Source organism: Mirounga leonina, unplaced genomic scaffold (genome assembly GCF_011800145.1).
Source record: "Mirounga leonina isolate KUSES-001 unplaced genomic scaffold, KU_Mleo_1.0 Mir_125, whole genome shotgun sequence".
Classification (NCBI taxonomy): Eukaryota; Metazoa; Chordata; class Mammalia; order Carnivora; family Phocidae; genus Mirounga; species Mirounga leonina.
The window spans coordinates 70,959,732-70,973,565 of NW_023270305.1; the positions used below are offsets into that span (position 1 = coordinate 70,959,732).

The following is a 13,834-nucleotide window of genomic DNA, read 5'->3' on the forward strand; positions in this document are numbered from 1 at the left end:
CCAGAAGGCAAGGAAATAAATCCAAAATGCTTGAAATATTTTGTGAAGACTGAAAATGTCTGTTTGCTTTATTTTAGGAAGTGGGCTGTGAGGAAGGGCACAGCATTCTGCTCCGTGCTTTCATGGCCTGCTGGAAGGTTCTGGAGCCTGTGGGATCATCAAAGTTACAGTCCTGCTTCCTACCTCTTCCTGCCCATGGAGTTGAGTGGCTGGAGTGTTTGCAGGAGCTGGCTTGCTGTATAAACAGTAATTTTCCCTTGAGCTCTTTAGTAAAGAACTGAAGATCCATCCTTTCCACATTTTTATATATTCCAGACTTTAAAATTTAACCCCCGTGCAGCGGCTTATAGTAACAGTGTTTCAAATGTTCAAATGTTTCACATGGTCAGATGCCTGATGTTCATATCCATGCTGAAATTTGCCAGAAGTCATTATATACTCAGAGACAACGGGAAAAATTGACTTTCTAATGGTAATTAATTAACCACAAAAATTCAGATGGAATCCACCAACCCAGAGTGTACAAGCCAAAAAGAAAGTTTCGGTACTCACATAATACTCAACATCTTCAGTCTTTTATTAACTGCATTGCAACACGCATGAATCTGTTCTTTTGAGGTCAAATTCTGAACCCAGAAAACGCAGTGATCATTTTTTAATGCTGAGTCAGCAAATATCTGCTTGCCACTTGGAACCGTGACTACTGCTTCATCAGGACTGGACATGAGTGAAGGCCAGGGGCGAGGGGAGTCTGTCAGGGTTTATGGCCTTAAGTGCAAAGCAGCCTGGACAAGGTGAACAACCCTTTCACCTACCCCTTAAATCTCTGACAAGTGTTTTGCCTAAGGACAGATTCTCATAAATCCTCAGTGTGGGGATAGGTAGGGCGGTTAATATTCATTGGAGCCTTGCTTCTCTTAGAAGAATCACAAGACAAGAAACTATCTTGCAGGATATATATCTGAAATTGGAAGCATCATTTTGAACTACAGGGTTACAGAAAAATGGAGCTGGAGCATAGCCTTCCCTGGTGGTTCTCCTCTCTTCCACTAATGTCATGGTCCATACCTACTGTCTGACGAACGTCAGACAACATCAGCACATTTATGCCTTGCCTGAGCTGTAGTGATTTCTTTACCAGACTACCGTTTGTGTCTGGTGTTGAGTGAGGAATCCTGGATCTTTAGAGGCAGGGAAGGGAAAGTTAACCATCTAAGGGCTGTAATATTTCTTTCTTCCTTTATGAACTAAAATCCGTTTCTCCTGTTGGCTGAGTAGAGATGGCTACTATCAATGGAGTCATAAAAAAAAAAAGACTATTAGATTCTGACCAAACATCTGAGATCCATAAGAGTTTGGCAGTTTTCAGTTTTGGGGAAAGCACTGGGGGTAAAGACTCCAAACAACCAAACAATACCCACCCCCCAAATAATCCCCAAACCCTAAACCCCCAAAAAGCAAAGCAATGCATGGTGGAGGAAACAGATATGTCTCCCTGCCATATTCTGGAATGACATTTGCTGAAGACGGGAAAATGATGATAAAGAGTATTTTGATGGATTTTATATGATGGTCAAAGGCTTTGATCACTGAGCAGTACATTCTACTTGCTTTAATTCAAACAACAAAGGACATGTGATGCTGGTGCCGTGTGTACCTGGGCATTATGTGTGCAGCAGAAACAGCAGTGTGTGTGCAGTTCCCTGGGGCTTGCACCACAAAGTGATTGACTGTCTTTTGAAAAGTGGCACTTTAATTTCTGAGAAAATGTCCATTAAACAGTTACCATGCTGCCTTCCTTTTATGACTGCTGTCTTCTAGTAATCAGACATACTAGCCCAAGGAGAGAAAATCTTTGATCTGAATTAGATTGGCAGAAAAGCCTTATACTTCTACGTTTTCCTTCCTTAAATTAGGAAATTCACTTAAAATGACAATTTTACTGGCATGACTATTATCTGTTTTTAAAACAGTTGAGAGAGCCAAGAATTTTAGGTTTTTCTTCGTGTTTTGGTTGTAAGGGCCGCGAGGCTTACCACGCTTCTGGGGGCAGGGTTGAATATATTTGTGTTTCAATGGTCTGCGTAGAGAATATGTCACTAGAAACAATCCGCGTCAAGGATGGGGGCCTGGTAAGACTGTCGTGGCTCCAGTCGTGGGATCGAGATAACTATCATCCAACCTCCACGAAGGCTACCTTGGTAACTTGTCTCAAGGCCGGTCTTTGGGGGACAACAAGTCATTCTGGCCTTGGCATAGCAGATGTTGTTGCCATGAGTGTGGGCAGCTGCTTTGCCTCTGTGAGCCTCTGCAGCAGGGAGGGGAGGGTGGCAGGAGAGGCGAGGAAGCTGGGGATGGTCATCACTACAGACTAGTACTAACAGAAGGATGAGATCAGTTAAACCAGGAGGGCTCCGAGGAGTCATGGAAATCAAGAAGATGGAAAAAGACATATCAGAAAGACCCTCTGGAAAGCAGACTTTAGACTCAATATATTTCCAGTTGCAGACTGAGCACGTTAGTGTGCCAACTTGTTGTCATGTTTCCATGCTGAAGATACTAAAAAAATACTCAGTTAAAAATTAACTTTTTCCTAAAACGGTAACACAGATTAGTTGAGATGATGACACAGTCTTAGACAACTTTTGGGAGAGTTTCTGAACCCCATGCCATTTTAGGAACATGGTGGCATGGAATTTGCAGACGTGACAACATTATTGAGATAATGGAATGAAAGTCTTTCTGTCATCAAACTTAGCATCGTGCCTGGGACATAATGGGCATTTACATGTGATTGCTGAATGAAAAAATCAATAGAGAAAATCTATCATTGGGTTAATGAGTTTTTTAAAACAAAGGATTTAACCTTTTAGAAGGGTTATAATCTCTCTTCTCCAATAAAGAATTTAAGGGGACTTCAGCACCTCTTGTGATCTTCCAATTTTAACACTTCTTCCTTTCAGAGAATATTTCTTTAAATGTGCTGTAAATTTCATCTGCTATAATTAAGCACAGTTCTCTCTTGGATGGTTTATTTACTTTTCTGTATTTTGACTTCATGCAATGTCTTGCTGGTTTTGTGAGCGGTCAATACCAAATACACCTTTGGGAGAGTCTTGGGTATATTCTAAACGATCTGCTTGCTGTGTCCCCTCCTTTGGCTTCAGTGACACATTCCTTTCAGAATCTGGCCTGGGCAAAGTCTGAATACAGATAGTAAAAGAAAAGATCTGGAACCTAAATGACAAATCCTGGATCTCACAGTCAAGCATGCGCATGCCTGCCAAGTGTATTGTGAGGCCTGGATAAATACCCAAAGTTTTCCACAAGCTTTCAGCTCACAAGTAACTGGGAGGTAGGCTCTCTGCCTGGTTGGCACTGTGTGGACAGCGGTGATGCCCAAGCAGGGGCCTCACTTCCTGTGGCCACCCCACTCATACTGGCCAGATGGTGATATTTTAGAAGGCACGACAGCACCTTCTCACTCACCACTTGGTATTGATTTCCAAATCCTCGATTTCCAAGGTGTGATTAGTGCTCTGGCAACAGCAGTCCTTTTTTGATAGCATCTTTATTGATATTAATTGGTCTAAATTTCATATTATGCGAAGTGAAGATGGTAAAAGATGGCACAAGGAGGTTCTCTATTGCTGAAATTATCTTCCAAAACACAAAACTGATAGGACTGTTGGTCCTGTATAAAAGGTTTTGTTTGCTCTGCTGTAGCGTCTTCAGGGTCTGGCCTCAATCAGATCTCCAACTTCACCTCAGTGGGTCTATCCTTAAACCTCAGCCATAATAAATTTCTCATAATTTTGACCATCTCTAAAATGTTTTAGAATTATATATACGTGTGTATGTATATATATTTATATATATTTAAACTCACTCTATTTAAACTAAAAAACCAAAGACCACCTATTTCTCCTACCCTCCCAATCCCCCACCTCTGGCAACCACAAGAATAGAACAGAATTATAATAAATATAAATAGAATTATATTTTTATTTACCTTCAGTGTTTTTGAATTCATCTCTTTGTACAGATTTTCAATTGTTTTTCCAGATGCTACATTATAAATAACTTATCACAATCTACTGGTATTGTCATTTTACCAGTTTGAGTGAAATATAGAAACCTATCTCCTTCCTTGTCTTAAATATTTCTTCTGTACACATTGGAGAACCACACCAAACAATGTTTCAAATGTTGTTTCAATTGCAAAATATAATTTAGAAACCCAGAGAAGAAAAATTTATTGTATTGACCCTACTTTTGTTCCCACTGTTCTTTCTTTCTTGATACCATTTATTTTATTGAAGTTCTTTCTTTTATCATTTCCTTTCTGTTTCAAGAACTTTCCAGCCATTCTTTTTGGGTAGGTCTGCTGGCCACCAATGCTTGTCAATTTTAGAATGTCTTTTGTTTCTTGTTCCTAAAGGAAATTTTCAATGCATGCAGAATTTTAAGTTGACAGTTTCTTTTTCTTTCAACACTTAAAAAAAAAAGAGTGATGTGCTACTTCCTTCTGGCCTCCATGGTTTCTAACTCCAGTGTCATTCAAATTGTTTTTATCATTTTACCCCTATAGGTAAGGTGTTTGTCACTCCTTTCAAGATTTCTTTTTTGACTTTTGTTTTCAGAAGTTTGACTATGATTGTGTCATGGTATGAATTTATTTGGGTTTATTCGATTTGGGGTTTGCTCAGCTCCTTGCATCTGTAGGTTTAGGTCTTTTGCAAAACTTGGAAAAATTTGAGCCATTATTACTCTTTTTTCTCTCTGGGCCTCTAATGATACAAATGCTGTATCTTTTGTTATAGTTCCACAGGTTCTTGAGGCTCTGTCTTTTTTTTTTTCTTTAGTCTGTGCTTCCCTCTTATTCATTTTGTTCACAGATTCTTTCCTCTGTTTTCTTCATTCTACTTTTGAGCTCATTCATTGAATTTTCACATTTCAGTTATTGTATTTTTCAGTTTTACAATTGACATTTGGTTCCTCTTTATATCTTCTATTTTTTTGCTGAGACTCTGTATTTTCATTTGTTTCAAGTGTGTTCTTAATTGCTTATTGAAGCATTTTATAATGGTAATAATAATAATTAAAATATTAGATAATTCTAATATTTATGTCATCCACTATTGGCATCTGTTGATTGTCTTTTCTCATTCAAGTTGAGATTTTTCCAGGTTCTTGATATGAGGAATGATGCTCTTTTGTATTATAAGACTTTGGATTTCAGAGAAAGCACTTATTTTAGCAGGTACCCACTAACACAAAACCAGCAAGGGGGCAGAAGGGTATTTCTTTACAGTTGGGCAAGGGGAGAAGGAAGTCGAGACTTCTAACTTTGCCTTTCCTGATGCGGGTGAAAATGTGGCCATTTCCCCTATCCCCCATGGTGTTTGGCTGGAACAGAGCAGTTATTGTCTAAAAGTTTTCTTCTTCCTAGGATACTCACTTCCTGGTTCTTTGACTAGAGAAAGCTGGCTTTCCTGGGCCTTTATTTTTATTTTAAAAAATATGTGCCTGTTGGCATTTCTAGGTTGCTGGCTTTTCCAGCATCCACTCTGAGCTATATGAGGAAAAGTGAAAACTCAGTGAACCAACCGCCATGTCTTTCTTGGGCCTTAATTCCCTAGCTGATCTGCCTTCTTTCTGTCTTATGTCTTATGTTTATTTTATATATAATATCTAAGGATTTTAGCTATATTTAGCAGAAAGGATTGGGAAAAGTACATCAGTATTTTGTCCCAGAATGGGAATGACCTACTTGATATTTATCAAGTAGTAAGGAACTCTCTCTCTCAATACTTCCAACCTTTGCTCTGGTCGCAAAAGCTGATGAATGAAACAACTATGTAGGTATCTGCTATCATCCCTGCCCTCTTTATCACCCAGCCAAATCAGGCATTAATTAATTAATTTAAAAACCATGTATTGTGGAAATTATGCTCAGATTTTAAAAGTACACATACCAAAGCTAGAAAGATCATGTCACAAAGAATGCATATATCATTATGAGAAAAAGGATTCACACAAAATGAGGTGGTAAAAATGTTAAGGATAAAAAGGTGAGTACTTTAAAAGCTATGTTTAGAGTAAATGGCATGGGAGTTAGGGATGATATTGGTGTGACATTTGTTAAGAATCCACTTTGTGGAAAGGGTGGCCCAAGATGGCAGTGTAGGAAGACTCTGAACTCACCTCCTCCCATGGACACACTCAATCTCTACCTACTTATAGAGCAATTCTTCCAAAAGAACTGAGGGCTGATTGAGTTTTCTCACGGCAAACAGTAGGAGGACCAAACAGAGAAGAGTAGGAGAGACAGAGACACGGTAATGATGGAAACCCCATCCCCAACATGGTGACCTGCAGTTGGGAGGGTCATCACTGAGGGGCCCATGGGCAGATTCATCCACCTGGGGCAGCAAAAAAAGCAGTAGTTTAAAGGGCAAGTAGACTAAAGTGAAGGAAATCCATTTACTAACTGTAGAGCATCTGCCAATGGATAGAAACTGCTGGAACTCTCTCCAGGGTTGGGGGTGATGGCAAGTACCATTTTTTATGTTCTTCTTCCATCTTAATAGTGTAGGTGGGAGCAGGATTGAGGCACTCTAGCCAGATTGCTAGTGCTGCCCATTGTGCCTCCGGCCTCTGGCTTACACTAGCTCTATGGTTCCCCCCAAGAAGGCCCCAGCATGGCATGCCCTGGGACCCCCAGGTTCATGCCTGTTCCAGATCCAGCCATCCTGCTTGGGTAGCCCCACGAAGCATGCCCTGGGACCCCACTAGCTTATGCTTGCTCCAGCTTGAGCTATCCCACCAGCCTTGGCATGGTATGTCCAGGGACCTCCTGGTTCATACCTGCTCTGTTCCAGCGATCCCACCAGGCCAGCCCTGGCATGGTGCACCCCAGGACACCCTCCTCATGCCTGCTCCAGCTGTCTTGCCAGAGAATCCCTTGTGCAGTATGCCCCAAGCCTCCTGGCCTGCACTGGCTCCCAGTATGGCATGTCCTGGACTCCTTGGTCCATGCTCACTCCAACTCTACCCATCCACCAGAACAGTTTTGATGCAGCATGCCCTGTGAGCCCCTGGCCTGCACCTGCTCCAGCTCCAGCTGGCCTGCCAAAGTCACTAGCCACATGCAGTCTACACAGGGGACGCTCCTACACAAGGCCACTTCTTCAAGACTGGGAGAAGTAGCTACTCTGCCTAACTGATAGAAACAGACAGAAGGTAAGACAAATGAGGAGACAGAAAAACATGTTCCAAAGGAAAGAACAAGATAAAACCACAGAAAAACCCTAGTGAAACAGAGATAAGTAATTTACCAGAAAAAGAGTTTGAAGTAATGGTCATAAAGACACTCATCAAACTTGGGAGGAGATGTGGAACAACACAGTGAGAACTTCAACAAGAGTTAGAAAATATAAGAAAGGACCAGTCAGAACTGAAGAATGTAACAACTGAAGTGAAAAATACACTAGAGGGAATCAAGAGCAGATTAGATGATACAGAAGAATGAATCAGTGACCTGGAAGACAGAATAGCAGAAATCACCCCATCAGAACACACACACACACACACACACACACACACACACACACAGGCTTAAGGGACCTTCGAGACAACATCAGGCACACTAACTTTCACATTATAGGGGTCTGAGAAGGAGAAGAGAGAGAGAAAGGAACAGAAAACTTATTTGAAGAAATAATGGCTGAAAACTTCCCTATCCTGGTGAGGGAAACAGACATCCAGGTCCAGGAAGCACAGAGAATCCCACACAAGATGAAACCAAAGAGATCCACACCAAGACATATTATAATTAATATAGCAAAAGTTAAAGATAAAGAGAGAATCTTAAAGGCAGCAAGAGAAAAACAGTCACATATAAGGGAAACTCCGTAAGTCTATCACTTGATTTTCAGCAGAAATTTTGCAGGCCAGAAGGGAGTGGCAGGATATATTTAAAGTGCTGAAAAAGGGAAAAAACTGACAACTGAAACCATGGCCTGTCAAGATTATCACTCAGAATTGAAGGAGAGAGAGAGTTCTCAGATAAGCAAAAACGAAAGGAGTTCATCACCACTAATTTCACCTTACAAGAAATGTTAAAGGGTCTCCTCAAGTAGGAAAGAAAAGGCTGTAAGTAGAAAAAAGAAAATATATGAAAGAAAAAAACCCACTGGTTAAAAAATAAACTCACTGATAAAGGCAAATATATAGTAAAGGCAGTGGTCAGCTACTTAGAAAGCTAGTATGAAGGTTAAAAGACAAAAATAGTAAATCAACTATGACTACAATAAATAGTTAAGGGATACACAAAATAAAAAGCTGTAAAATATGATGTCAAAAACATAAAATGTGGTGGAGGGCAGTAAAAAGGTAGCAACTTTAGAATGCATTCAAACTTAAGCAATTACCAGTTTAAAATACACTGCTATTTATATATGACAATATAGGTCAATATATATGAACTTCATGGAAACCACAAACCAAAAACCTACAATAGATACACAAAAAATAAAGAGAAAGGAGCCCAAACATAAAGCTAATGAAAGTTATCAAATCACAAGGGAAGAGAGCAAGAAAAGAAGAAAGGAATGAGAACTACCAAAAAGCCCCAGAAAATAGTGAACAAAATGGCAAAAAATACATATCTATCATTAATTACTTTAAATGTAAATGGACTAAATGCTCCAATCAGAAGACACAGAGGGGCTCAATGGGTAAAAACAAAAACCAAACAAACAAAAAAACAAGACCCATTTATAAGCTGCCTACAAGAGACTCACTTCAAGACTAAAGACATACAGAGACTGAAAGTGAAGGGATGGAGAAAGATATTCCATACAAATAAAAATGAAAAGAAAGCTGAAACAGCAATACTCATATCAGATTAAATAGACTTTAAAACAAAGACTGTAACAAAAGACAAAGAAGGGCATTACATAATGATAACCATGTCAATACGAGAAGAGGATACACATTCATAAATATTTATTTATTTGGGTGCATCCAACATAGGAGCATCTAAATATACAAAGGAAATATTAATGGAAATAAAGGAAGAAATTCACAGTAATACAATAATATTAGGTGACTTTAATACCTTAGTTACATGAATGCATAGATCACCCAGGCAGAAAATCAATGAGGAAACACTGGCCTTAAACAGCACATTAGACCAGATGGATTCACATATGGACTATTTTATCTCCAAACTGCAGAATACACTTTCATCTCCAGTGTACATGGAACATTCTCCAGGATAGATCACATGCTAAGCCACAAAACAAGCCTCAATAAATTCTAGAAGACTGAAATCATATCAAGCATCTTTTGCAACCAGAATGGTATGAAACTAGAAATCAATTACAAGAAGAAAACTGGAAAGAATGCAAACACTTAGAGACTAAACAATATGCTCCTAAACAACCAATGGATTAATGAAGAAATCAAAGAGAAAATTAAAAAAAAAACCTTGAGACAAATGAAATGGAAACACAACTTCCCCAGATCTATGGGATACAGCAAAAGCAGTTCTCAGAAAAACAAAGGCCTACCTCAAGAAACAAGAAAAATCTCAAGTAAACAATCCAACCTTACACCTAAAGGAAGTAGAAAAAGAAAAACAAACAAAGCCCGAAGTTAGTAGAAGGAAGGAAATAATAAAGATTGGAGTGGGACTTAAAAAATTTGAAAAAAATCAATGAAACTAAAAGCTGGTTCTTTGAAAAGATAAGTAAAACCAATAAACCTCTAGCCAGACTCATTAAGAAAAAAAAGAGAGAGAGGGCCCAAATAAATAAAATCAGAAATGAAAGAGGGGAAGTGACAACTGACACCACAGAAATACAAAAAATCATGAGACTACTATGAAAAAGTATAAGCCAACAAACTGAAAAACCTACAAGAAGTGGATAAATTTCTGGAAATACACAATCTTCCAAGATTGAATCATGAAGAATTGAAAATCTGAACAGACCAATTGCAAGTAATGAAATTGAATCAGTAATTTAAAAATTCCCAAAAAGCAGGGGCACCTGAGTGGCTCACTTGGTTAAGCATCTGAATTCAGCTCAGGTCATGATCTTAGGGGTCCTGGGATTGAGCCCCGCGTCAGGCCCCCCCACTCAGTGGGAGTCTGCTTGTCCCTCTGCTCCTCCCCCCACTCGTGCTCTCTCTCTTTCTCTAAAAAATAAATACAATCTTAAAAAAAAATTCCCAAAAACCAAAAGTCTAGGACCAGATGGCTTCACAGGTGAATTCTACCAAACATTTAAAAAGTTAGTATCTCTCCTTCTCAAATTACTGAAAAAAACTGCAGAGGAAGGAACACTTCCAAACTCATTTTATGAACCCTGATATAAAACCAGACATAGACACCACAAAAAGAAAATTACAGCCAATATCCCTGATGAACATAGATACAAAAATTCTCAACAAAATATTAGCAAACAGAATTTAACAATACATTAAAAGAATCACACACCACAGTCAAGTGGGATTTATTTTAGGGATGCAGGGGCAGCTTAGCATCTGCAAATTAATCAACATGGTACACACAACATTAACAAAATGAAGGATAAAAATCCTACCATCACCTCAACATTGTAGAGAAAGCACGTGACAAAATTCAACATCCACTTATGATAAAAATTCTCAACGTGGGCATAGAAGGAACATACCTGAACATGATAAAGCCCATATACGACAGACCCACAGCTAACATCATACTCAATGGTGAAAAGCTCAAAGCTTTTCCTCTAAGATCAGGAAGAAAACAAGGATGCCCACTCTTGCCACTTTTATTCAACGTAGTATTATTGGAAGTCCTACCCACAACAATTAGGCAAGAAAAATAAGTAAAAAGCATCCAGATCAGAAAGAAAGAAAGAAAACTGTCACTATTTGCAGATTATATGATACCATTTATAGAAAACCCTAAAGATTCCACCAAAAAGCTATTAGACCTAGTAAATGAATTCAGTGAAGTTGCAGATTACAACATTACCATACAGAAATTGGTTGCATTTCTACATGCTAAAAACAAGCTATCAGAGAGAAAAATTAAGGAAACAATCCTATTTATAATGGCATCAAAAAGAATAAAATATCTAGGAATAAGTTTAACCAAGGAGGTGGGAGACTGGTACTCTGAGAACTATAAAACATTGATGAAAGAAACTGAAGATGAGACAAATAAATGGAAAGATACACAGTGCTCACAGACGGAAAAATTACTATTGTTAAAATAGCTATACCACCTGGAGCAATCCACAGATTCAATGCAATCCCCACCAAGATACCAATGGCATTTTTTACAGAACTAGAATAAAGAATCCTAAAATTTGTATGGAATCAGAAAAGACCTCGAATAGCCAAAGCAACCTTGAGAAAGAAGAACAAAGCTGGAAGCATCATTCTGATTTCAAACTATACTACAAAGATATAGTAATCAAAACAATATGGTATTGGCATGAAAACAGACTCATAGATTAATGGACTAGAATAGAGAGCTCAGAAATAAACCTGCACATATATGGCCAATTAATCTACAACAAAGGAGGCAAGAATATGCAATGGGGAAAAGACAGTCTCTTCAAATGGTGTTGGGAGAACTGGACAGTTACATGCAGAAGAATGAAACTGACCACTTTCTTACTCTGTGTACAAAAACAAACTCAAAATGGATTAAAGACTTGAATGTAAGACCTGAAACCATGAAGCTTCTAGAAGAAAACACAGCAGTAAGCTTTTTTTTTTTTTTAAAGATTTTATTTATTTATTCATGAGAGACAGAGAGAGAGAGAGAGAGAGAGAGAGAGAGGCAGAGGGAGAAGCAGGCTCCCAAGGAGCAGGGAGCCCGATGCAGGACTCGATTCCAGGACCCTGAGATCATGACCTGAGCCGAAGGCAGACGCTTAACCATCTGAGCCACCCAGGTGCCCCACAGCAGTAAGCTTTTTGACATTGGTCTTAGCAATATATTTTTTGGACCAGTATCCTCAGGCAAGGGGAACAAAAGCTAAGATGAACAAATGAAACTACATCAAACTAAAAAGCTTTTGCACAGTGAAGGAAATCACCAACAAAATGAAGACAACCTACTGAATAGGAGAAGATATTTGCAAATCATGAACATTTGATAAGTGGTTAATCTCCAAAATACATAATGTACATAATTTAGTATCAACCCCCCCCACAAAGTACCTGATTAAAAAATGCACAGAGGATTTGAATAGACACTTTTCCACGGATGGCAACAGGTGCCTGAAAAGATGTTCAACATTGCTACTCATCAGGGAAATGCAAATCAAAACCACAAGGAGATATCACCTCACACTGGTCAGGTTGCCTATGTGGAAAAAGAGAACTCTCCTACACTGCTGGTGGGAATGTAAATTGGTGCAGCCACTATGGAAAACAGTATGGAAATTCCTCAAAAAATTAAAAATAGAACTATCATATGATCCAGCAATACCACTTCTGGGTGTTTATTGAAGAAACCCCAAATACCAATTTGAAGAAATACATGCTCTATGTTCACTGCAGCAGTATTCACAACAGCCAAGATATGGAAGCAGCCTGTGTCTATCAATAGAGGAATGGATAAAAAAGATGTGACATAATCACACACACACAGCCCCCCCAACCCCCCCCCCCACACAGAGGACTATTACTTAACCATAAAAAAGAACAAAATCTTGCCATCTGTGACAACACGGATGGACCCTAAGAGTCTAATGCTAAGTGAAACAAGTCAGACAGAGAAAGACAAATATCATATGATTTCACTTACATGTGGAATCTAAAAAACAAAACAAATGAATAAACAAAACAAAACAGAAACTGACTCAGATGCAGAAAACAAACTGTTGATTAACAGAAGAGGGAGGCAGTGGTTGGGGGGTGGGCAAAATAGGTGAAGAGGATTAAGAGGTACAAACTTACAGTTATAAAATAAATAGGTCACAGGGATGTAATGTACAGCATTGGGAATATAGTTAATAGTACTGTAGTAACTTTGTATGGTGACAGGTGGTAACTAGACATCATGGAGATAATTTTATAATGTATATAACCTGAAACTAACAGGATACTGTATATCAGTTATACTTAAAAAAATAAAGCTATATTTGATAGAAAAAAAAGGAACCCACTGTGTGTGTGTGTGTGTGTGTGTGTGTGTCTGAGGAAGAGGCAGCTGACAGACACTCAGTAGTGCACACAGCCTGCAACAGAGGAATCAGTTGCTCCTGGCTTCGTCAAGGAAAAATTTTAACTATCCGAAACAGTACAGAATCATAAAAAGTAGATGAAATCAGCTATGAAAACCGTAAAGCAAGTTATAATACCACTTTTTAACAGTGGAAAAACTGCACATTTTTCATCAACCTAGAAAATCAAAGAAAAGCTCTATAAATAAGTCATAATGGATTAGCCAGTATCCAAGTGGAGGGCAACGGCCATATACACAACACGAAACAGTGACTCGGGACAATTGGACAATACTTCCCTCACGACCCAAGACCCCTGGAGATTTTTTTGTTTTTGTTACTTGATACCATTGTTGCCTCCTTATAGGTATTATTCTTTCTTTTTATAGATGAGGACAATAAGATCCCTAATAAGAGACAGAGCTGAGATTCTATTTCCAGAAATTTGCCCTATGAAAATAATCAGGAGTGTTTAAAAACACTTATCTAAAGGATACATGCTCTTACATTATTTGAAATAGGAAAGGATTTGTCAACAACCAAATGCCTGACAACAGGGGATTGTTAAATAAATAATGATACGCCTTTATGAGGGAATA

The 13,834-nt window shown here is 38.7% G+C and overlaps 1 protein-coding gene across 1 annotated transcript in view; it reads right to left on the reverse strand.

The window, feature by feature from the left end:
* Positions 1-13,834, reverse strand: part of AFF3 (AF4/FMR2 family member 3) — a 523,007-nt gene that overhangs the window by 49,461 nt on the left and 459,712 nt on the right. The gene's annotated exons all lie outside the window — the stretch shown is intronic.